The sequence below is a fragment of the Anomaloglossus baeobatrachus genome, chromosome 2, assembly GCF_048569485.1.
Source record: "Anomaloglossus baeobatrachus isolate aAnoBae1 chromosome 2, aAnoBae1.hap1, whole genome shotgun sequence".
Lineage (NCBI taxonomy): Eukaryota > Metazoa > Chordata > Amphibia > Anura > Aromobatidae > Anomaloglossus > Anomaloglossus baeobatrachus.
The window spans coordinates 608467361-608491734 of NC_134354.1; positions in this window are offsets into that span (position 1 = coordinate 608467361).

Sequence of the window (24374 nt, forward strand, 5' to 3'; positions counted from 1 at the left end):
CAGCAGAGGCACAACTTTCATCAGACATTTCATCTAATATGGATTTAAGATCCTTTATGAGGTTCCAAGGATAGATACGCATGTCTTTACTTAGCAGCTTAGAATTTGTAGTGTAGGGTGTGATGTCACAATACCTACGTTGACTGCGGGATAGAAACACCATCTTACGCTAACCGATTTTCAATCCATCCCTTATGAACATTATCAATTGTTAGGGTTGAAGTTTCAAATACCTTATGAAATGAGGGGACCTATCCCTAGGGAACCTTACTCTTGTTCTCCATTCACACAACATGACACATATACAACTTTATTATAAAAATACCTTTGCTACTAGTGCATATAGAGACTTAAGCTAAAATAGCATATATTCAACTGATCTCTAAAGCACATGCAGATCACTGTCCCATGTGTAGTTGGATTACCTTCCGGCCATAAATGCATGAATGTCTTCCTATGAACACACTCACAGTGGACTGGAAATCTTGTTACTTGAGTATGTCCATGTATAAGCAGACCTGCACTTATTATTATTATTATTCATTATTATAGCGCCATTTATTCCATGGCGCTTTACAAGTGAAAGAGGGTATACGTACAACAATCGCCTGTATACAAGTGTGACACATGGCCACAGCTCCTGGGGACAGACTGCAATTCAGCTTTAACCGCAAGTACAACTTTGACTATGTGGAGACCGCTCAGGTCCCTGTAGTTCCTTATCTATGTTTTACTACCCCCCACAGTGTATACAAAGACAAATACAGCATTAACCCCAGAGGGTCTGGAGCACAAATTCATTTTATGAGCCCACTCATAAGACACATGCATTAATCACTTTAAGGATCTTCCTGCACTTCTATACAGGCAATTCATTTTCCCTAACTGCCCAGGAAGGACAGGATAATCCTACCCTGAACTCCACTGTGGAGGGAACAGGAAAAACCTCACCGTATTGCCATTTTTTTGGATTTCTGGACGAACGTCTTTATACATATGCCTATGAGTAAGGAGGCTACTGTCTGTTAATCATTAAAGGAACCCCCAAAAAACACTTTTCTTCATAGTAATTTAGCGACTAATGTGATCAAGGTCCTGGAGGACCGAAACGTTATTGTCGCAAAATTGTCGCAAGTGTCACATGTCTTTCAATTGTTGCTATCTTGCCTTCTGTATTAAAAATCTATTAGCATTGAGAAAAAGAGATATCTTTATTCATTCTTGCCCATTGAGAGTGCAGTGTTATATTTATATATTATTTTTCAGGGATTTTTGATCCTCTTACACTAGCACCTCCCCCATACTTCTAATTCTTAAGGGGGCTTTACATGCTACGATATCGCTAATGCGAAGTCATTGGTGACTCACATCCGGCCGCATTAACGATGCCGTTGCGTGTGACACCTATGAGTGATTTTGCATCGTCGCAAACACGTGCAAAATCGCTCATCGGTGACATGGGGGTCCATTCTCAAATATCGTTACGGCAGCAGTAACGAAGTTGTTCCTCGTTCCTGCGGCAGCACACATTGCTCCATGTGACACCGCAGGAACGAGGAAGCTTTCCTTACCTGCCTCCCGGCCGCTATGTGGAAGGAAGGAGGTGGGCGGGATGTTACGTCTCGCTCATCTCCGCCCCTCCGCTTCTATTGGGTGGCGGTTCAGTGACGCAGCTGTGACGTCGCTGTGACGCTAAACGAACCGCCTCTTTAGAAAGGAGGCGGTTCGCCGGTCACAGCGACGTTGCCGGCCAGGTAAGTACCTGTGACGGGTCTGGGCGATGTTGTGCGGCACGGGCAGCAATTTGCCCGTGTTGCACAACAGATGGGGGCGGGTATCCACGCTAGCGATATCGGTACCGATATCACAGTGTGTAAAGCGGCCTTTAGTGTGTGCACACTATTTTTTTATTTTTGTTCATCCAGAGTGATCATGGGCCTCTTGGCTGTATGTCTGATCAGTCTTCTCCTTGTTTGAGATGAAAGTTTGGATGGACTGCTGGGTCTTGGTAGATTTGCAGTGGTATGATACTGCTTCCATTTCAATATGATCGCTTGCACAGTGTTCCTTGGGATGTTTAAAGTTTTGGAAATCTTGTATCCAAATACGGCTTTAAACTTCTCCACAACAGTATCACGGACCTGCCAGTTGTGTTCCTTGGTCTTCATGATGCTCTCTGTGCTTTAACCAGAACACTGAGACTATCACAGAGCAGGTTTATTTATACGGAGACTTGACTACACACAGGTGGCTTATATTTATCATCATCAGTGATTTAGGACAACATTGGATCATTCAGAGATCCTCAATGAACTTCTGGAGTGAGTTTGCTGCACTGAAAGTAAAGGGGCTGAATAATATTGCACACCCCACTTTTCAGTTTTTTATTTTTTACAAAAGTTTAACATAAGCAATACATTTCGTTCAACTTCACAATTGTGTCCCACTTGTTGATTCTTCAACAAAAAATTAAAATGTTTTATCTTTATTTTTGAAGCCTGAAATGTGGGAAAAGGTGGAAAGGTACAAGGAAGCCGAATACTTTCGCAAGGCATTGTAATACATAATGTTTTCTACCAACATACAGTCCCTGACAAAAGTTCTGTCGCTTATCCATGTTATGTAAATAAAAGCTTATAACATGACTTTAAATTCATCCATTGGTTTTATAAATTACTCTTTTGAAAACTAAAACCCTCCCAAATTTGGTTGAGGTTATGAAAATAAAGTTGCTGCAAAGCTGAAATATTGATCATTTAATGAACACAGAAAGGTCAGCTTTTGGCAAGACAAAAGTCGCCCACAGAAAGTATTGTGAAATTCAAACAAATAATTAACTTCTAATACAAATATATGTTGCATAACATTGGTGAATGATGTTATGGTGCTAGTAGAGCCATATTTAAAATTTTGTGTTACTTCCATGAGCTTGAAGGACTGCATCCATGCGGTTCAACAATGATTCATACAATTTATTGATGAAGTGATCAGTAATAGCAAAGAATGCAGTCTTACATGTCTCCCAGAGTTCATCTAGATTCTTTGGTTTTGTCTTTCAACTTTCCTCCTTAATCCTACCACAAACATGCTCAATGATGTTCATGTCTAGTGACTGGGCTGGCCAGTCCTTGAGCCCCTTGATCTTCTTTGCCAGGAGGAACTTTGTTGTAGAGATGGATGTATGAGATGGAGCCCCATCCTGCTGCAGAATTTTACCTCTTTTATGATTGGGAATGTAAGAAGTAGCTAATACTTCTTGATATTTTAGGCTATTGATATTGCCTTCCACCTTGCAAATGTTTCGCACCCCCCCATACTGAATGTGACCCCAGACCATGATATTCCCACCACCAAATGTAACTGTTTTCTGGATCCATACAGGCTCCAGTAGGTCTCCTGCAGTATTTTCGGCAGCTGTGGTGTAATTCAACTGAAGATTCATCAGAGAAATCCACCTTCTGCCACTTTTCCAGCATCCATCTGTTTAGCAGGCTGTGGGACTTGGCAAATGCCACACTTTAATTACCTTTTGTTTAGTGCTGGCTTCTGGGCACTGATTCAACCATGGAGGCCATTTTGAGACAGTATCCTACAAACTGTTCTAGTTGACACTGGGACTTGAAGTGACCAGGCCTTTTGGAGATCTGCTGCAGTGGAAGAGGGGCTGGCTTTGGATTTTCTAACCAACAAACGTTCCTACTGAGCAGTTGTCTTGCGGGATCTGCCGGACCTGGGCTTGTCAAAAACATCTCCAGTCTCTTCAAATCTTTTTTTAATTCTTTGTACTTGACGCTGAGACACATTAAAGGTGCCAGCCACCTCTGCAGTGGATCTGATCTTCAGCCTCTTGATAATCAAGGCTTTGGTCCCAGGGTGGATTTTCGGCATATTGTCAGAGGTCAAGTTGCAGTTCAACTGAAGGTCTGGGGTGCTGTTTTTTTTTATACGCACTCATTAATTAACCGATCATTTAGTGAGCACAGGTGAGGATGTAAACTAGGATTGGGTGCATTATATGACAAGGCGACAAAACTTTTGTCTTGCCAAAATCTGACCTTTCTGTGTTCATTAAATGATCAATATTTCAGCTTTGTAGCAACTTTATTTTCATAACTTAAACCAAATTTGGGAGGGTTTCAGCTTTCAAAAGAGTAATTTATGAAACCAATGAATTTAAAGTCAGGTTATAAGCTTTTATTTACATAACATAGATAAGTGACAGGACTTTTGTCAGGGACTGTACTGTATCAGGATAAAAATCTCAATACAATTCTCAACAGGTATCAAATTAATTTTGTAGCCAAGCGGGCAATGAGTCTCGCTAATATACTTTCACCCAGTGTGATCACTAGTCAGAAATCTAAAGGGACTTGGCTGTTTTGCACAGGTATTGTATTTCCTGCAGTCATGTTAATAAAAGCAAAACATTTGTTTCCACATACACAGGCATATCTTATGATATTCAAAGCTACGGTATATCAATTGTAATACATTCAACAAGATTTATCTTATTGAATTTACGATCTGTAGGATTCAATACGTTGGATGCACAGGAGGTCCCCTCAAAAAACGAATCAGGCGTCACATGTCAGATACATTAAATCCTTCTGCAGTCAGTATATCAGCGGTCTCCAAACACTTTGTTGCAATCCACAACAGGTGTCTCAGCTCTCTGATCTTCACGGGTATAGAAAAAGTATTCAAACCAGCTATAGGAGGTGACCATAGAAGAAAAGTCATAAATAGAGAATCTTTTTGGATTTTTAAACTAGGCACCAGGGTACCACATGGTATAAATGCCCATCAAGACCTTATTATCCAATATACCTAATATTGTCAAATCATCATATGGGCTGTCTATGCCCGTTTTTGTGTCTGATAATTTCTGGGACTTCTTCACAATATTGATGCCTCTGTATGACCAGCATATCAACTATATCTAAAGTATAATAATTGAATCTGCTGTTTATTCATCAATTGATTTGTTAACTATTTCTAGGTAAATATATTCTGAAACTCCAATATATTCATATCCATTATAGCACTTGAAAACAATTGTTTCATTTTTTATAAATCTGTGACTCCCACCAAACTTGATCTAACTGTTCAATAATTATTTTATGGACAATTTATTTCCAAACATAGTGAAATTATTTTTACAATTTTTATCTGTTTGTGTTGTTTCTTACTCACATATCTCTGTTTTTATTTCACAATTGACCATTCTTGTGTCTTTTTTTGCATAACTCTGTATGGGTGTATACCTCGCATCTAATTAATGCTAATTAGCACAAGTTTCCCTATGATGTTCAGTTGTATCTGTCTTAAATAACCTCACTTTGGAGATATCATACAATCAATAAATAAAACCGCAAGGTTTAAACGCGTAGGTAGTCCCCACATTCACCTTTCCGTGTCCTTGTGTTCCCCTATGTGTGTTTACTTTTAACTGGACACAATGAAAATTATAGTTTTATTCAAACTTCCTCCTTACACGCGATGCTGGTGTACCGCCCCCATGCCAGCGGCTGAGCCGCTCTGATTCGGAACTGTGGTGGCTCGAGGGGTCTCCGGACCTGGGGGTTCGTGCAGACACTCGAGTTTGAAAAGGGGAGTATGTACAGGGGAGTTAGAAGTTCGTGACGCCACCCACGGTGTGTGGTAAGGTGGAGTACCACCGCCGCTGTTGGGGGAAGGGAGAGCCCGGTGGCGATGGTACGGCAGCAAAGTGTTTAACCCCTCCGTGGGTAGGGGGCTTGTGCCCCGGTGCCCGGTGTTGGTAGTGCAGGAGTGGGGTGCCGTTGGGAAAAGGAGGGTTTCTGCGTACTCACTCAGTTTAAGAATACTGACACCGACAGCTTGTAAACCAGAAATCTAAGCACCGCTGCAGCAAGGAGGGAGCACGGTTGGATCCATGCCCTTGGTGTTGCTTGTTAGCCTGTGGCCTTTTCCGTGGCACCTTGTTCACTGTTTGAACCCTATACTGTGGAACTAGTCAGGTCCCACTCACCCGTATGGCTAACGGAGTGAGCTTGCTCTCAGGGTTTACGCTTGGGATTTGGTGGACTGTGCTTTGTAGGGAAAGTCCTATCCCATAGGTGCGTTAGTACCCCGATTTTGGAGTGGGTGAGGGATGAATCTTGAAGGCTTCACCCTCGTCGGGTAAATTACCTTGATGCTTGATGCTACTTCCCGGCCTAGGGTCCGCATACCCCGTCGTGCCCTGGCCCCTGCCCGTAGATGGCTCAAGGCCACCGGCTGCCCTCCTCGGCAACCCGTACCCCTTGACACGATCCCCTGGACCGTGATTCCAGCTCTCACCAGGCCCAGATCAACGTCTGCCACCTAGTAGACTTAAGGAGCCCTGCTCCTGACCTGTGACCTTTCCCTTCGAGAGTCACTATTCAACCTCCTACTCCTTCCACTCCTTTTTCAGTTCTCCTTTTCCTTTTTCACTTTCCTGTACCAACCCCCCAAGGGGCGGCCCTATTCCCTTCAGGCCCCCAATGGTGTGTCAGGTGGGTGTGGTGTAAAGTGTTCCTAGGGTTTTGACTTGGTAAGCTCTTAGCAACACCAAAGGACCAGTATCCGTAACCAAGGAGGATTGGATACTGTGCAGAAGGGCATATTGCACAATACCCTGTGACGACCTGATAGGCCAGGGCGTCACACTGGATTTTTTCCTTCCTTGATTACCAGGCAGTGGTTGAGCCCATATACTCAGAGAGTAGGCCTAAAATCCTGACAGTCAGGGGAGTGGTTGATGTACACAAGGGAAGGGTACCTGTACGAGTGCTAAACTGTGGAGAGGAAGAAGCCAAACTGCCCAGATAAACTACCAATGCCAAGCCGTTCACTGTCAGCAATAACTCCATCCAGGCTGTGGAACTTTTGACCCCGTCAAACTTGGCGAAGGATAACAGTTCCAAGGAACAGTTAGAGGACTGGTGTCAGAAGCTGCATGTAGGCACTGATTCCAAATTTTCTCACCAAAAGCACGGAGTTTATCGGGTAGTACAAGAGTATGAACAGGTCTTCAGTAAGCATCCATTAGATTTCGGGAGGATAAAAGGGGTACAACACCATATACCCACAGGAAATTATCCACCCATTAAGGAGAGATATATGCCTGTACCACCAGCATACTATCAGCGTGCCAAGGAAATGTTGCAGGAAATGAAAGAGGCTGGGGTTATTAGAGACAGTTGTAGCCCCTGGGCAGCTCCACAGGTCCTGGTTAGAAAAAAAGATGGCACAATAAGGATGTGTGTGAATTATAGGCAAATAAATCGCATAACACATTAGGATGCTTACCCATTACCCTGCAGAGAGGAGTCACTTGCTGCACTGAAAGCTGCTAATTACTTCACCTTAGATCTTACTAGTGGGTATTGGCAGGTCTCCTAGCAGAAGAAGACCGGGAGAAGACTGCATTCACAACACCAATGGGCTGTGTGAGTTTAACAGCATGCCATTCGGACCCTGCAATGCACCTGGAACGTTCCAAACACTGATGGAGTGTTGCCTGGGGCACCGAAACTTTGAGACCGTACTACTATACCTGGATGACGTTATAGTGTACTGTAAGACCTATGAATAACATCTGATACAACTAGCTGAGGTATTTGAAGCATTGTCAAAGTTTGGAATGAAACTAAAGCCATCAAAATGCCATTTGCTGAAGCCAAGGGTTCAGTAGCTTGTGCATGTGATTAGAGCACATGCACATTAAGGACTGGCCGAGACCGACCACCGTTAAAGAAGTACGTTAGTTCTTGGGGCTGGTAGGATACTACAGGAAATTCATAAAGGGCTATACGAAGATGGCGGCACCTTTGCAAGATCTCCTGGTAGGCCAGGCAAAGAAGGGCAAGACCTCTGGTCCTCCATTTGAATGGGGTGAAAAAGAAAGAACCCAGTAACCATCAAGCATATTGAGCCTACAGAGACTATACTGTAAGAACTTTTTGTATCCTTCTTGGAATGTTCAAATTGAAAATAGACCATTAGCCACAGGACTGGTTGTGGTGAAGACTTGGTGTAACTAATATTTAACAGCGGATGGACTAGCGCCGCAGAGACTGCACTTTTTCATTATTTGCTTTCCATCAGTTTTATTGTTTTTTGTGAATTTTTGATTTCTTTGTTTGTAAGACTCCGATATAATTATTGTCATAGTTGTTTTTATTATTGTTTAAAAATAAGGTGTCTCAGTCCCGGAGTACTGAAATTAACTAGGGGGCTGCTGGCCCAGGGCCGTGGGGCACCCAGTCCCGGGTTTTTAGTTTTCAGGGGAATGTCACAGGTGGCTGTGCCCGGTCCCATGACCCTAGTGGCAGTCAAAAGAAGTCTGGTTAAAAAAATAGTAAAAATAAATAAAATAAAAGTGTCTTGTGACGCCACCTATGATTCCCGGTAATATTACCAGCGCTGCTTGCAGACCTCCAGGTGATGGTAAAGCAGCTAGTTTGTCACGCTCCCCGTAGGTGAAGTGATGTCCCTGGGGCCTTGGGAAGGATCAAGATTTTACACACAGTGAGGCAGTTTACCACACAAGTCTTGATCCTGATTTCTTCAAAGCCACTGATGTGCGGCTCCCCATTTTCAGGCAAACAAAGTCCATAGTGAGAGCTGTAAATTTGATAACAATTACTGTCACACACACACACCGGGTCTTTCTTTCTGTCCCTTTACTGATGTTGTTGGCAAAGTTAAGTCCTGGGTACAATTCGGGTGGTCAGGTAGCAGTTAGGATTTCCACATTTGTGAGTTATGAGGCCTCCTTGTTACTGTATGTTTGTTTAAGTCCTGGGCTGTCAAAAACCTAGCCCTGACCTCTCCTTTACCCCTCCCTTGTATAGCAGGTGATGAGAACCGTTCTCCTGGGTACCACTAACTCCACTGTGGTCCCTGGATCTATTAATGGCGGTGCTACAAGTGTTCCTGCGCCAGGACACTGAAGTCCCCTTTGCACTCTGGTCTTTCCTGCTGGGCCTGACTGAACCCATGCAGACTCGGACTCTGGTATCTGGGTTGCTTCTTCTGGGGTGAACCGAATTGGTCCCTCCGCCCCTTTTCTGTATCGCCTAACCTCCGACCCTCACACAGGATCTCACACACTTCACTCGACTGACTCTGCCAACTGTCTGTTTTGACTCGCTCTGACTCGAACTAACTGGCTCTGACTGGAACTAACTGGCTTCCCGTCCACTCACCTCAGACACCTCACCCACTAAGCTCCACCCCCAGGCTGGTGTCAGGGACAGTGCTCACCTCTATACAAGTTCAACTGCACTAGACCCTAACCACGGTTTAGTGGAGTGTTGTGATGAGTATGTCTGTGTGTGTGTCATGTGAATTCTCCTATTGTGGAAATCCCTTCCTGCACCTACCAGGTGTTACTGTGGCTACTTAACCATAGGGTGCCACATTAGCAAACAATAGTCCTGGCATCACCTCTCCTGTCTCTTGAAGCTCTATCTGGACTTCCACTAAAGACATCTGACCCTGGACCGGAATAGTGAACATCATTTGAGAATGTGCTAAAGTCAAGGCTGTATTATGGGGTACCACCACCTTTCCTGGGGGTTGGATGCAGCAGGCAATCTCTGGATTTGACTAACCAGGATCAGATGTTGGAATGCTCTTCTAGTTGAGCATTGCTGAGTCGCACGTGTTAAGTCACTCCCTCGTCAGCTGCATGCCATAAACTGTCCCATTTCTTTCAGGATATTTATCCCCAAGGTCACAATACATTCACCCTTGATAGGGCCCTTGCACAATTGCCTTCTTTTCTACATTCCTTCCACAGACACGTACCTCCATCCATACCACTCTCAGTACTGCAATAGGCAATTGTTTGGTAGTCTTCAGACAAACGATTGGATCTTCCTTTGATTGGCCAACATTTGGGAAGTATTGGGGAAAATATTCTTTTGGCATGGTGGTCACAAGGTACCCGGTACCCATTAAGCAGCGAATCTTCCATCCGTCTAACTCAGCCCATGTTGTTGGCCTATCAGAAACAATGCCTTTGGAGCCTTTGTAACCTTCTCCAGGGGAACTGAGCCCTGGAGTGCACTCCGTAATCAAGGGGCACATTGTGGAGACATGGGGGTCATTGGGTGCTCTTGTCCACTGGCCCGGCTGCCTTTAGAAAGAATGCATGGATCAGGGCTCATCCCAACTGAACACTCAAACTCCTTACTTACCCATGGGCTGAAAACTACTCAGACAACACAGGGTGTGGGAATCACAATAACTAGACTTTATTGGATCTCCAACAGTCAAAGGTGTGGCACCCTGGACAAGCCAGGACGTCACAGGTACTGCAACAACACACCCTACACCCCGGTTAGGAACATCAAGGTCAGACACAAATCCTTGTTGCCTTCCTCCAGGGATTGATGTCCACACCAGGTGGGGCGGAGCCAGGTGGTTGGCTTCACTCACCGAGGAGTTCACAGTCCTGGAGGCGGGAACGAAGGGCAGTGAGATAGTGAGAAGGAGTAGAGAGAGAGAGTCAGGGAAAGTGGTAGTGGAGGAACTGACTGGTCGTGTCCGGGTACATGGCCCGGACACCTGACAGCATGGTTGGCAGACGGTGGTGACCGTCTGCAGGAGAGGCCGGTTGACGCACAACCGTGAGGACCGGGGACGGGCGGCAGCCCGCCGGTACCGAACCGGGGAGCGAAGAGAAGCCAGCACCATCCGGCAGGGCCTACGGACCCCGACCAGGCTAGGAGTCGCCGTAAAACCGGTCAAATCCGTCAGCGACGGGAACCTCCGGGGTTTCCCAGCAGTAAAGACCCGACTGAAGGCAACCGTCCAAACCGTGAGGGAGATAAAGCTACCGCCAGAGCTAGAGCTCTCAGGGCCAGAGCCTGCGGGCAAAGGAAGGGCTCCCTTAGCCAACATACCGCTGGGGAGCAGGCTATCAGTGGGAAGCCATTGGGGCCGAGAGCAGAACACCGGTGCAGGGAGAGACAGTTACCACCAACCTACCGGGAGTGACCGCCGCAGCCGTCTGTGGGACTCGTCCATCCGGCCGTTTGTTTTACCAGAGACTCCGTGTGCGTTACTGGCTGAGTAAGTACCACCATGCCGTCTGGCACTGCGCAGCCCCGCGACCCTGCACCCGGCCAGGCCCCGCAACCCACCTTCCGACCTCCAGCACCGGGCCCCGGGACCACCAAAAACCCCCTACCCATGGAGGGGAGAAAACATCTCAGCTGCTCCCTGTCAACGCTCCCGGGATCCCCGTACAGAGCAGCGGTGGTGTCCCAACCTCACCACAAACCGTGGGTGGCGTCACGGACAATACCCCTAAACCAAACCACCCCTTTCACTCATGGGCGAGGAGCGCCGCTCGAGTCCCCGGGATCCGGCCCACCGCTCGAGCTACCGAGCGAGCGAGCAGCAGCAGCAGCTGGACCCGAGCAGTGGGTGAGCGCAGCGCCCCCTCCCCGCCCGCGAGAACTTGGCATCACGAACAGGATCTTACCGCTCTGCCGTCTGGTAGAGGTGTGCCTTGTGTCCCGCCGGAGGTGTCCGGACGAAAATTTTCGGAAGCCGCCATATTGGGCGTGAAAAGTTCCCGCTCGAGCGTCTTCCCGAGCAGTGGAGGCGCGAAAGCCGAAGCTCCGCCCCTGAAGAGGAGATGCCGGAAAGACACCAAGGGGGGACGGAAACAAGATGTCGGCTCCCGAGTTTGATGCTAACCCCGCGCCGACCGATGGAGCGGCGGCGCCTGCAGGGGCAGAGGTTGGTGAGATGGCTGTAGCCCCTACTCCGGTCGCAGGAGCAGCGGGCCCCAAGAATGCGGCAGTAATTCCCCGCGCGGCGGCTGACAGCGGCCCGCCTGCCGCAGGGAGGATGTCTGCCCCGGCAATCCGCCCGACCGTGACAGGAGTGGTGGCCGGCGCGGAAGACCCAGGGGGCGCCAGCTCGGGACAGGAGACGACAGATGGAGGTAGCTCAGGGGAAGATATGGAGTCCCTGTCGGAAGATGAGACCCCGCTCATCATTCGCGCCTTCGGAGACACGTGGGTGGCGTGCTGCAGGTACTGCCGGCAACTGGGGCACTTTACAGGTCAGTGCCCTGCAAATGGCCGGCCTTGAAGTAAGAAAAGTTAGAGCATGGTAGCGGTTCTTGGTTACCTTGCTGTCGGTCCCCATTGGGACTCTGCTGACGTTCCAGACGGCCCTCAAGGCTAGGAGTCCGGTTGGAGGAGCAGTCGTACCCGCATCATCGGCAGCTGAAAATGGAGTCCTGTGGGACAGTGTCACCCCTGTGTGAGGGTGGCGTTGGGGGCTCGTGCTGTTCGATGGTGGACTGTGGGAAAGCTGCAGGAGGAAGCTGTACCGGAGCCAAGTGTTGTGGATGGCCCCTGGGACCCAGCTGACAGTCCCTGTCGGGACCCTACGGCAAGTCTCCGTTGGGACCCTACAGTTTTGTTGGTGGTAGCCCGTTGGTTACGAAGCCCCGTTGTCCCCATTGGGACCACCAGCACCGTGTGATACGTTGAATGTTTAATGTTGTTGAATGATAAGGAAAATGAAAGGAATCAACCGAAGAAGTTTATCAGATTGACACCGTGATTGAACCGGCCGTTGCCGGCAACTAGTCCCCTAGGGACTTTCTGCAACCGTTGCGTAAGGAACTTCTTACGGACAAGCCCGAGAACTTGCAGGGCAACCACAAACTTAGTGGAGTGTAAATATATCTGTTGGCTTGATACCGTAACCGCCTCCGGAGAGGCTGATTTGGGAGGATGGGCCTGGAGGAAATGGATGGCCCAGGCCCGCCACTACCGTAACCGGTGGCGATCCTCCGGGGGTTCAGGGGTCCCTCATGGACGTTGGTCCCCTGAAAGAGACCGTACCCGCTCGGGCAATTTAGTTCTGGACTGGGGCAAGGGGTGCTGCCCACTTCTTAGGGGCAGCATCAGGGCCAGGTTGTTTGGGCGGGGGGAGAGCGGAAGCCGTACCGTTTAATAAAAATTGACTACCGTTTGTAACGTTGAAAGTACCGTGCCTCCCGTAATGGGAAGTTACAAAAAAAAAAAATGCTTATGTTATGTTTTTATATGTTTTTCTATTTTTCTACAGTTAACAAAAATAAAACCGGTGATGGACGAGCAGCCCGCGGACGATCTGCGTTTAACCAAGGGGGAATGTGGCGCCCTGGACAAGCCAGGACGTCACAGGTACTGCAACAACACACCCTACACCCCGGTTAGGAACATCAAGGTCAGACACAATTCCTTGTTGCCTTCCTCCAGGGACTGATGTCCACACCAGGTGGGGCGGAGCCAGGCGGTTGGCTCCACCCACCGAGGAGTTCACAGTCCTGGAGGCGGGAAAGAAGGGCAGTGAGATAGTGAGAAGTAGTAGAGAGAGAGAGTCAGGGAAAGTGGTAGTGGAGGAACTGACTGGCCGAGTCCGGGTACGTGGCCCGGACACCTGACAGCAAGGTTGGCAGACGGTGGTGACCGTCTGCAGGAGAGGCCGATTGACGCACAACTGTGAGGACCGGGGATGGGTGGTGGCCCGCCGGTACCGAACCGAGGAGCGAAGAGAAGCCAGCACCATCCGGCAGGGCCTACGGTCCCCGACCAGGCTAGGAGTCGCCGTAAAACCGGTCAAATCCGTCAGCGACGGGAACCTCCGGGGTTTCCCAGCAGTAAAGACCCGACTGAAGGCAACCGTCCAAACCGTGAGGGAGATAAAGCTACCGCCAGAGTTAGAGCTCCCAGGGCCAGAGCCTGCGGGCAAAGGAAGGGCTCCCTTAGCCAACATACCACTGGGGAGCGGGCTATCAGTGGGAAGCCATTGGGGCCGAGAGCAGAACACCGGTGCAGGGAGAGACAGTTACCGCCAACCTACCGGGAGTGACCGCCGCAGCCGTCCGTGGGACTCGTCCATCCAGCCGTTTGTTTTACCAGAGACTCCGTGTGCGTTACTGGCTGAGTAAGTACCACCGTGCCGTCTGGCACTGCGCTGCCCCGCGACCCTGCACCCGGCCAGGCCCCACAACCCACTTTCCGACCTCCACCACCGGGCCCTGGGACTACCAAAAACCCCCTACCCACGGAGGGGAGAAAACATCTAAGCTGTTCCCTGTCAACGCTCCCGGGATCCCCGTACAGAGCAGCGGGGGTGTCCCAACCTCACCACAAACCGTGGGTGGCGTTACGGACAATTCCCCTAAACCAAACCACGCCTTTCACTCACGGGCGAGGAGCGCCGCTCGAGTCCCTGGGATCCGGCCCACCGCTCGAGCCACCGAGCGAGTGAGCAGCAGCAGCAGCCGGACCCGAGCAGTGGGTGAGCGCAGCGCCCCCTCCCCGCCCGCGACAAAAGGCATATAACACAAAACCATGCAAATCACACAATATAACAGGCAACAGAGTTTCACCCTTTCCGTTGGCTCATCAGGGATTAAAATATTCGGGCCTTCAGAGCTTCCAGGGCCACATACCGCAAACCAGCAACACCTTGCTTTTGGCAGGCACCCACCGGGAACAGGATAGTGACAAGTGTAGGAAGCTTCACAAGCACAGCAACGTCCGTAGCCAGGTAACTGAATCATCACAATCTGGGTTTCTTGCAGCCAAATCCTAGAATCTTCAGCAGTACTACTCTCAATATAATCCAGTTTCTGATCCCCATAACTGGTGCTGAAGTGCCTAGGTTGGGTAAAGAACTTCCAACCGGGACGGAAACCCTTAGATTGAAGCCACGTAGCAAAAGAACACCCTGGTGACTCAAGCAGTCCCTTTTGATATCTTCCGGGCACTCTTTCCAGGGTATTGTGGTCTTACCGGATTGATGGAATAAGGCTGTACTCTTATTGGGTGGCATTCCAATCAGCATAGTTGATTCTTCTGTATAATTCCCCTCTGAGTGAGGTAGACAGAGAGGCTGAGGGGATTTTACATTAAATTAGCTATACACAACCTCAGACAAGGAAGGCTCTAATGAGTCCCATGGAAAACAATGACTTTACAAACACGTTACCACACAAAAGGGACCCATGTCTAGCCAAATTAAGAACATTAACCCCTGACAGACATTGAACAGTGCTGTGTCTTCACATACGTTAGTTTAACGGCTGCCTTTGCTGTTATCTACCCTATCATGACCTCGTGGTTCTCTGAATATGACCATCTGTTGAGCCTCCCCGTTCAAATTCAGCAGGGCTATCTCTGCCTGTAAGGCAAGTGTCATAGGATGCATACGTAAAATGCTTTTAAGATGTTCTGCTCAGTTCCACCATGATAAATTGTGACCCGTAAATTTCAGTAAGTTGCTAAGCTTAGCCCACAGCTGAAGACTAACCCTGGTGCACTCAGTCACTGACTAATACGCCATTTCTGCTCTTGAATGTTGTATCCTGCTGACTACGCCAAGCGTAAACAGGGATGAAATGGCACAGAAAAGGATGACTCCATGGAATGTGAAGAACGGGGATTTATTAAACAAAAACAAAGCAATAGTGCCTAAAATATTTGACCAAGGCACAGCACTGTAGAAATACCATTATGTGAATGCCCAAAATATAGATAGAATGTAATTTAAACTTTATCTTTTAGGCTATGTGCGCATGCTGCATCTTTGTGGTGACCACAAAGATTCATGTTTTGGTTCCAAAAAACGCACCCTTGGCATGTATTTTGTGCAGCGTTTTAGTTCGTTTTTTACAACGTTTGTGCAGAGTGTGTTTTTTAAGTCAAATCTATTGACTAGAATTGCTCAAAAACGCTGGCAAAAACGCATAAAGAATTGAAATGCTACATCTTTGTGGTCACCACAAAGATGCAGGCAAAAAAAGCTGCAACGTGAGGACAGAAAAACTGAAATCTCATAGACTTTGCTGGGGAAGGAAATGCATGCAGTTTTGAGACCAAAACTGCACTCAAAAAATGTGCAAAAAAGCGGCAAAAAATGCAACATGCACACAAGGCCTTAGGCTATGTGCGCACGTGTGCGTAATTACATGCAGTTACGCTGCGCTTTGTAGCGCAGCGTAACTGCATGCATCCTATCTATGGAGATTGTGCAGGGGCCGTGCGCACGTGGCGTCTTAGAGCGCAGCGCTTCAGCTGCTGCCCGAAGAGCGCGTTCTAAGAAGTGAAATGTCACTTCTTCCGTGCGCTTTGCCGGCAGCCCCTGCTCTGTCTATGGGAGGAGCTGCACTCAGAGTGCATGGAATCGGCTTTTTTTTTTTCACTACGGACATTTTCTGCAGCGATTTGAAGCACACGTGTGCTCTTCAGATCGCTGCAGAAATTTCTGCAGTGACTGTACGCAACGTGCGCACATAGCCTTATACTGTTACTAAATAACAAGTATCATTAATGTTATCTCTGTCTTAATCTCACTGTCAGGGACGTGTCAGGGAAACCCCTAGCTAGCAGCACAAACAGCAGCCAGGGTTATGACACTCCTCCTTATGCCCCAAGTCTAATGCTAGTGGATGAAACACAACAAACTGCAGCACCTACAGTCAAATGGCCGCCTGTGTAGCACACAACCTGGCGGTATGGGACACCAGTCCAATATCAAGGGATGACTTGATTCCACATACTATATAAAAAAGCAGATGACAGCGTCCTCGAGTGAAAATTCTTTCCTTTTTAATCCATCATAGTGCAGAAAAATATGCAACGTTTCGACACAGAGTGTCTTTGTCAAGCATGATATTAAACATCAGCTGCCATATATTTATATAAGTGTCAATTATATGTGAACCAATTAAAATTGATCCCATACCCCCATATGCATAATTATCAATTTCATACATAAACAATGTCAGTACAGGACAATCTAACGTTACTAAGCATCATCAGCTATTCAAAACATCACAATATAATAGAAATACACTCACAGTATACACAGATGTCACACAAACGCCGCACATTTATGTAGATCGCGGCACCATTGCTGGAAAGCGTCGTTGTCATGGAGATCCAGTATCCAGAGTCCTTTGCAAATAAGACACATGGTTTCCAAGAGCCAATCGGCTCTGTGTTTCTAGAATTATTGGATCTTGACTGATGTGCACCTAGTCGACTCCTGGATATGGAGGGTGTGAATATTCTGGTAATGAGTGAGCCAGATTCCGTCATGTGTTTTGCGTACACGGATGCAGATGTGGCAAGGATTTTGGGAGATGAGGAGAGTCACAATGCTTTTCTTAGCAAGCCTACAGTGGATATGCTGAAGTATAAATGGGAGAATCATCAGAGGAAATTGATATCTTTTGAACTGCATGTTAATACTCTGATTGAATATCATCGTGCCCATAGAATCCTACGGGGCTTGAGACCACATCTTCGACCCACTCTCCTGCCCAATAATGCTCAATTCTGCTCAAAATTTGTGTCAATTACAAACAAGTATGCATTCGATATTATGCTATTTAATATTGAATTTCTTAAGATCGAAATGGAAGGACTAAAAAAGAATATATCAGATGTGGAGACACAGATATTGGAACAGGTCACTGTACAGGTGTGGACGTCGGTTAAGACCACATTATGGATAAAGTTGCTAAACATCGACTGGAGTTGGAACATACTAAAAAATCTAAATGGTTTGGAGATATTGAGGACTATGAGAAGGGTCGTGTTTTCAGTTGGCAATTTGATGCACTGCCCTCACAACAGCAAAGGAGATGGAGGTATAACAATAACAGACGACAGAAACGGTCTTTTGATCGCCCACGGTCTAAGTTTGGGTTCACAACAGGGGAGTCTGACACTGGATGATTCCAGTGTGGTGGCTTCTGGCCCCCCCTCTACATCTGCATCTTTTTTAGGAAAGAACCGGGATGCAAGAAGAGACACAGGAGAGGACATAGAGGTGGTCGGAAACACAGGAGGTGGAGGTATATACACTACCAATCGATCCATGACGAAGAGGACACAGAGGAAGGGGTTCAAATAGAATCTGTAGAACCTATGCCCCAGTTGGTGGTAAATATCTCTTCTACAATTTTGACTACATCACCGAATGCTTTATTAGCTAAGGGACTATCCTTTTGCCCAACTAGCAATGTTGTCTGGTTTAATATTGATAATGATCTTTTTCTTCTGTAAATTAAATTAGCAGTTCTCTTTGTGGATACAGGCCCCAAAGAGGCTTTGGATATTTCCTCGGATGTCCTTACATTGAATAATACTGGTCTGTATACTAAGAGTAATTATTTACCACAAATTGTGGATCCTGTTGTTGAGACCTTTATTAAACTGGTCCAGGGTGATGTGAAAAAATTGCGCAAACATTGTCCCAGACAACATTCGTTCAATATATCGAAAGAGGAAAGGAATGACTTGAAGATCTTGAGGGAAAATCCAGCTATAGCGATCAAACCAGCCGACAAGGGTGGGGCGATTGTTATAATGGATACTGTGAAATATCTGGAGGAAATTAAGACCCAACTATCAGATACTCAGGTTTATGAAAAACTATCTATTAACTCTACATAAAGATTTCTGAAAGAATTACAGCTTCTTGTCAATGAGTCCTTGTGTGATGGAATAGTTGACAAAAAGCTGTCTGAGTACCTTATTGTTGACTATCTGGTGGTCCCGATACTGTATACATTACCTAAAATACATAAGGATCTGTATAATCCCCCAGGACGACCCATTGTGTTGGGTTGGGGGTCACTATCAAATAGAGCGGCTATTTTTTTGGGATCGGATATTACGTAAGTTTGCTGTAATTGTCCTATCTTACATCTGGGACACCAGTGACTTCCTGAGAAAATTGGAGGGGCTACGGGTGGATGAATCTACTATTCTAGCATCATTTGATGTGGTTTCTTTGTATATGGCGATCAATCATGATAGGGGGTTGGATGTTGTCAATGTGATGCTCACTGACTCCAACATGGCCCCAAGGAGTGCACGTTTTGTCCTGGCACTGCTGGAGTTCATCCTGAGGAGGAATTTTTTCCTCTTCGGTGATGAATATTTTCTGCAGCGCAAGGGGACAGCCATGGGGTCCAATGTGGCCCCCACATATGCAAACATCTACATCGCTGTCTTCAAGGACAAATACCAAATACGTGTACTCCTCACCTTTTTGGGACCGTGTCGGGGGATGGTGGCATTACATTGACAACATCTTCCTCCTCTGGCGGGAGACTAGTGAGGACCTTTTGAGCTTTAAGGATTATCTGACTGGGATCTTTCAGGAATTGAAGTTTACCTTGACATTGTCAAGAGAAAATATTCAATTTCTTGACACTTTGGTTTATAAAACAGGTTCGGTCCTCCAGACAGATATTTTCACGAAGGAAACGGATAGGAATAGTATCCTACAGTTTAACAGTTGCCACCCAAGAAAAATGATTAATTCTCTACCTTGGAGCCAATTTCTCAGGGTTCATGAGAGTAGTCTCTTCGGAGGAGGTTGTTGATATATGGTTGAAAGAGATGTGTAATAAATTTCTGAAACGTGGCTACCCGCAACAGACTCTGAAGGTGTATAGATCCAAGGAGTTTGTATGTTCTCCCCATGTTTGCGTGGGTTTCCTCCGGGTACTCCGGTTTCCTCCCACACTCCAAAGACATACAGATAGGGACTCTAGATTGTGAGCCCCAATGGGGACAGTATTGCCAATGTATGTAAAGCGCTGAGGAATTAATAGCGCTATATAAATGAATAAAATTATTATCCAGGGCTCTGGACATACAACGTAAAAGATTGTTGGATAATGGAAATACCCGTGAGAATAGCAATAGGATTCCATTTGTTTCTTCTTATAATTTTCTCAGTGGGTGGCTAGCGGGTATTGTGAGGAGACATTGGCCATTATTAACCAAGGGACACCCAGGAATTGAAGGATTTCAATCACCTCCTTTGTGGTCATATAAACGTGGGACTAATTTGAAGGATACATTGGTGAGATCGGATGTAGGTTCTCTGATAAAGGATACACAATCTACGTTAAGCAACCCAAGAATGGGAAATTTCCCTTGCTTGGGGTGCGCTTGTTGTAATAACATGTTAAAGGGCTCCACGTTCTCTCACCCACAGACTGGCAAGGTTTACCGCATCGATGGGAGATACACATGCACCAGCTCTTTTGTGGTGTATGTGATCTCCTGTCCTTGTGGTTTGCTGTACGTGGGTGAGACAACAATGGAGGTCCAAGCGAGGATTAGGAAACACAAAAGTACAATCAGGACAGGGTTGGTTGAGTTACCGATACCTAGACATTTTAAAGAGAAAGGACATTTCGTGAACCAATTGCGTTTTCGTGTTATTGATAGTGTCCCTGTTTTGAGGAGGGGGGGTGATCGGATTAAATTACTCAAGAAGAAAGCATTGAGATGGTTCTTTGAGATAGATAGCTTGTCCCCTATGGGTTTAAATATTGAATATGAGCAGGGCCTTTTTCTCCCAAGCTAGGCTCCTTGTTGCTTCCGTGTACTTGTGTCTTGGTGCTGTATTTTGTGTACAGATTTTTATAAGTTTTTAATTTTTGGTCCTTTCCCCCCAGAGCTGTACGGACGTGGTGACAGAGGATGGTGACATGGTATGTATACTCTATCTCCCTCCTCTTTTCCCTTGTTCCACAATAATTTTCACTTATTTGGATTATTAGATGACGTATATATATGCTGTATGGACATGGTGACAGAGGATGGTGACATGGTATGTATGCTATATGTCTCCCTCCTCTTTCCCCTTGTTCTACAATAGTTTTTACTTATTTGGATTATTGGATGACGCGTATATGTTCTCCATAATAATTGACACATTGCAGGTGATTTGATGTAGTATGAGAATACGGCGTGCTAGCATATGTCCTCTACTTTCTTCATTTTTGTTAATATCTTGTAGTTCTGCAAATTATGACTTGGTAAGGAAATATGCTATAAATTATTTGATGACATAATTAGACATGATTTTTGTGTGTTAATGGAGGTTTTTTTGAAGTTGCGTTTATTCCTCTTTAATGGGATTGAAGTGAGACCACCATTATATGGATAAGTTGTTCAGGGGCCTCTATGTGTATAAAAAATATGATAAAAGGTTTTCTTATTATAAAGGAGGTTTTTTATTTGTAAAGTTTTTATTGTCATGTGATTACAATATAGATTATAAAGACATGTAATATTGATATCTGAATATGTCATTTGCGTTTGCATAATTGTCATGACATTGTCTGGGGAACATGCGCAGTCCTAACAGTAACGTTGTCTCCGATAAATAATGTTAATGGGAGGTCTGGATGGCCCTTGAGAGTTACTGCGCCTGCGCACGGGTACTGCCTGGATTGCTCTGAAAACAACTACAATGCCTGAACGATGTTATCTGAGGAAGTCTCAAGTGAAAAGGTTTTGGTACCGTATTAGCCAGTTGAAAAATTATTCAATGTTCTCAGTGAGAGGAACAAAATTATAATTTTGTGATACCTTTTAATGGCTAACTAAAATAAAATAAAGTGATGTTACAAAGCAAGCTTTCGAGACATCTCAGGTCCCTTCATCAGGCATGGTATGACAAAATATCTGAAGAAACACAAATATATGGACAAACAGAGCAGAGGGATGGCATAATAAAAGACATTTAAATAAACAAACACTGAGCTTAGAAAGTGAATCCTTAGGCTATACTTACAATGCACAGGAACTGCTATGGGATCAAAATGGCACCATAGTATGCCAACCTTTTCATGGCTAAACTGGAAAATGACTTTTTAGCATCCTGCAACCTCAAACCATTGGTCTATTTCCATTTCATCAATGACATCTTAATAATCTGGACTGAATCTGAACAAGAGCTTCTAACATTTAATGAAAAATTCAATGCATTTCATCCTACCATAAACTTGACATTTCACCACTCAAAAACAGAAATCAACTTCCTGGATACAACCATAAAAGTTCAAAATGGTTCAATCCAGACATCGGTGTATTGGAAACCTATTGACCGTCCCACATACCTCAGATGGGACAGCTTTCACCCAAAACACATCAAAAAGTCCATTGTCTACAGCAAGGCCCTCATATATAATCATATCTGTTCCAGCCCTGCAGACAGGGATGAACACTTAACCCATCTTAAAAAGACATTTCTAAACCAAGGCTACAACCCCACCTCCATAAATGACCAGATCATTAGAGCAACAAGGACCCCTAGAAGTGAACTGCTTCAATACAAACAAAAAGAGGAAAATACTCGAGTACCTCTGGTGGTGACATACAACCCACAGCTTGAGGTACTGAGAAGAACGGCCAAGAAACTTCACCACATTCTACACAAGGATAACCGGTTAAAAACAATATTCAAAGATCCACCATTGCTGTGCTACAGGCAACCTCCTATTTTAAGGAGCATCTTGATCCGAAGTTCTATGCCCTCAGACACACCAAGAGTAACTTATCCTTGCAATGTAAAGAGCTGCAAAACCTGCACTCATGTATAGACCAAAGACCGGATACACATCCCTAACACACAGAAGGACTATAAAATTCCTGGGACATTCACATGTTCCTTTTCCAAAGTGGTGTACTTAATCCTGTGCACTATATGTCCTATTGGGGGTCTCTATGTTGGAGAAACAGGACAGAGACTGAGAGCAAGGATGAGATCTCACCGCCACACAATTACAGACAAAAAATCCATTTACCTGTGGCCAAACATTTCTGTGCTTCAGGACACAACATAAACCATATGAAAGTTGTCATATTAAAAGGCAACTTCAGATCACAGAGCCATCGCAGGGTCTGGGAATACAAATTCATTAAAATGTTTAACTCGGTGGACACAGGACTCAACCGGTCAGGAGGATTTATGGCCCATTACAAAATCAGAGGAGTCTATTTCAGAGACTCACCAGACCTCTGATCCTACATGGATATTGGGACAATAAAACTCACACCACTAATCAAAGCTAATTAAGGATTCACTTTCTAAGCTCAGTGTTTGTTTATTTAAATGTCTTTTATTATGCCATCCCTCTGCTCTGTTTGTGCATATATTTGTGTTTCTTCAGATATTTTGTCATACCATGCCTGATGAAGATACCTGAGATGTCTCGAAAGCTTGCTTTGTAACATCACTTTATTTTATTTTAGTTAGCCATTAAAAGGTATCACAAGATTATAACTGAGGAAGTCTGTGATGTCATCTACACTGAAAAAAGAAAGTAGCGCATATGACAAGTACCCGATGGTCTGAGATAAGATTTAGGAGAGTTTGAATTTGCTCACCTGGTGAGGTTGTGCGCCCTCGCACAACCTCGGTGTTGGTTGAATAGATCCTCTGGGTGGACGGGGATTTGGATCCTTGGTAACGATGCTGTTAGGTTGTAGTCTTTAGTGGAGATATCCGGATTCAGGACCGCTGGTTCCTCCTGGTATCCCCGGCACTCTGGGTCTTGGAGTACTGCAACGATCCTCCGCTCTCCAGCTGAAAGTTCCGCTTTGGAGTGGAGATGCCTGTGTCTTTCTGCAGCTCTGACCGATTCCCTCAAAGGGAGTGAGCTTATGGTAGAAAGGTGGATTATCGGTCTAGCGAGCGCTGAATATGCACTGGTTCCGTTGAAGGTTAAATTATTTTATTGTTAAAATATTTTTTATATATAATGCTCCTGTTAGTTAGATACAATACAACGCGTTTCAGCAATACATCAATGCTTTCCTCAGGTATAACAGGAGTGATTACCATGCAATGAATTTATAGGGGTCCCACAGGTGATATTTCTGTGGGTGTGCCGTTAATTAAATCTTTTGTTTCCTTTAGTATTATAGTGATATAAAATTTAGTTGATTTATATAAAAAAATAATTGTTATAAATCCCTTTAGGGGTATTAGATATATAATGTTGATAAAATATATAGTGTATGATAAAATTTATTGTATATAAAGATTAATAAAAATTAATAAAAGACAGTATTTTAAAAAAAAAAATTTCTTTTTCAGAGTTTTTCTATCATGGTTATATTAAGATTGTGTTCTCCATGTCTCTGCTATATATACATATATTATAAAATCATTGTAATTATAAAAGGGATTCATTTGAAGATTTTTTCTTTTTTTCTCTTAAAGGGATTTTTTTACTTAAAGAATCAGACTTTTCATGATCTTATTTGGCTACATTATCCAATGTTAAGTTGTGTCCTTCTGGGGCCAGAGTGCCCAGTTTAAAGATCCCAATAGCTTTCTCTCCTAATTAGTTTCATTAATGCTTGCGGGTCTTTACTATCAATGGAGTCTATAATTGTAAGAGTCATTTTTTTGTAATCTCTATTATGCTGGATATTATAATGTTTTGAGATACTATGCTTCATATAGCCAATTTTAATATTATGGCGATGTTTGTTAAGTCTGGAATGCATTTCTTGTAT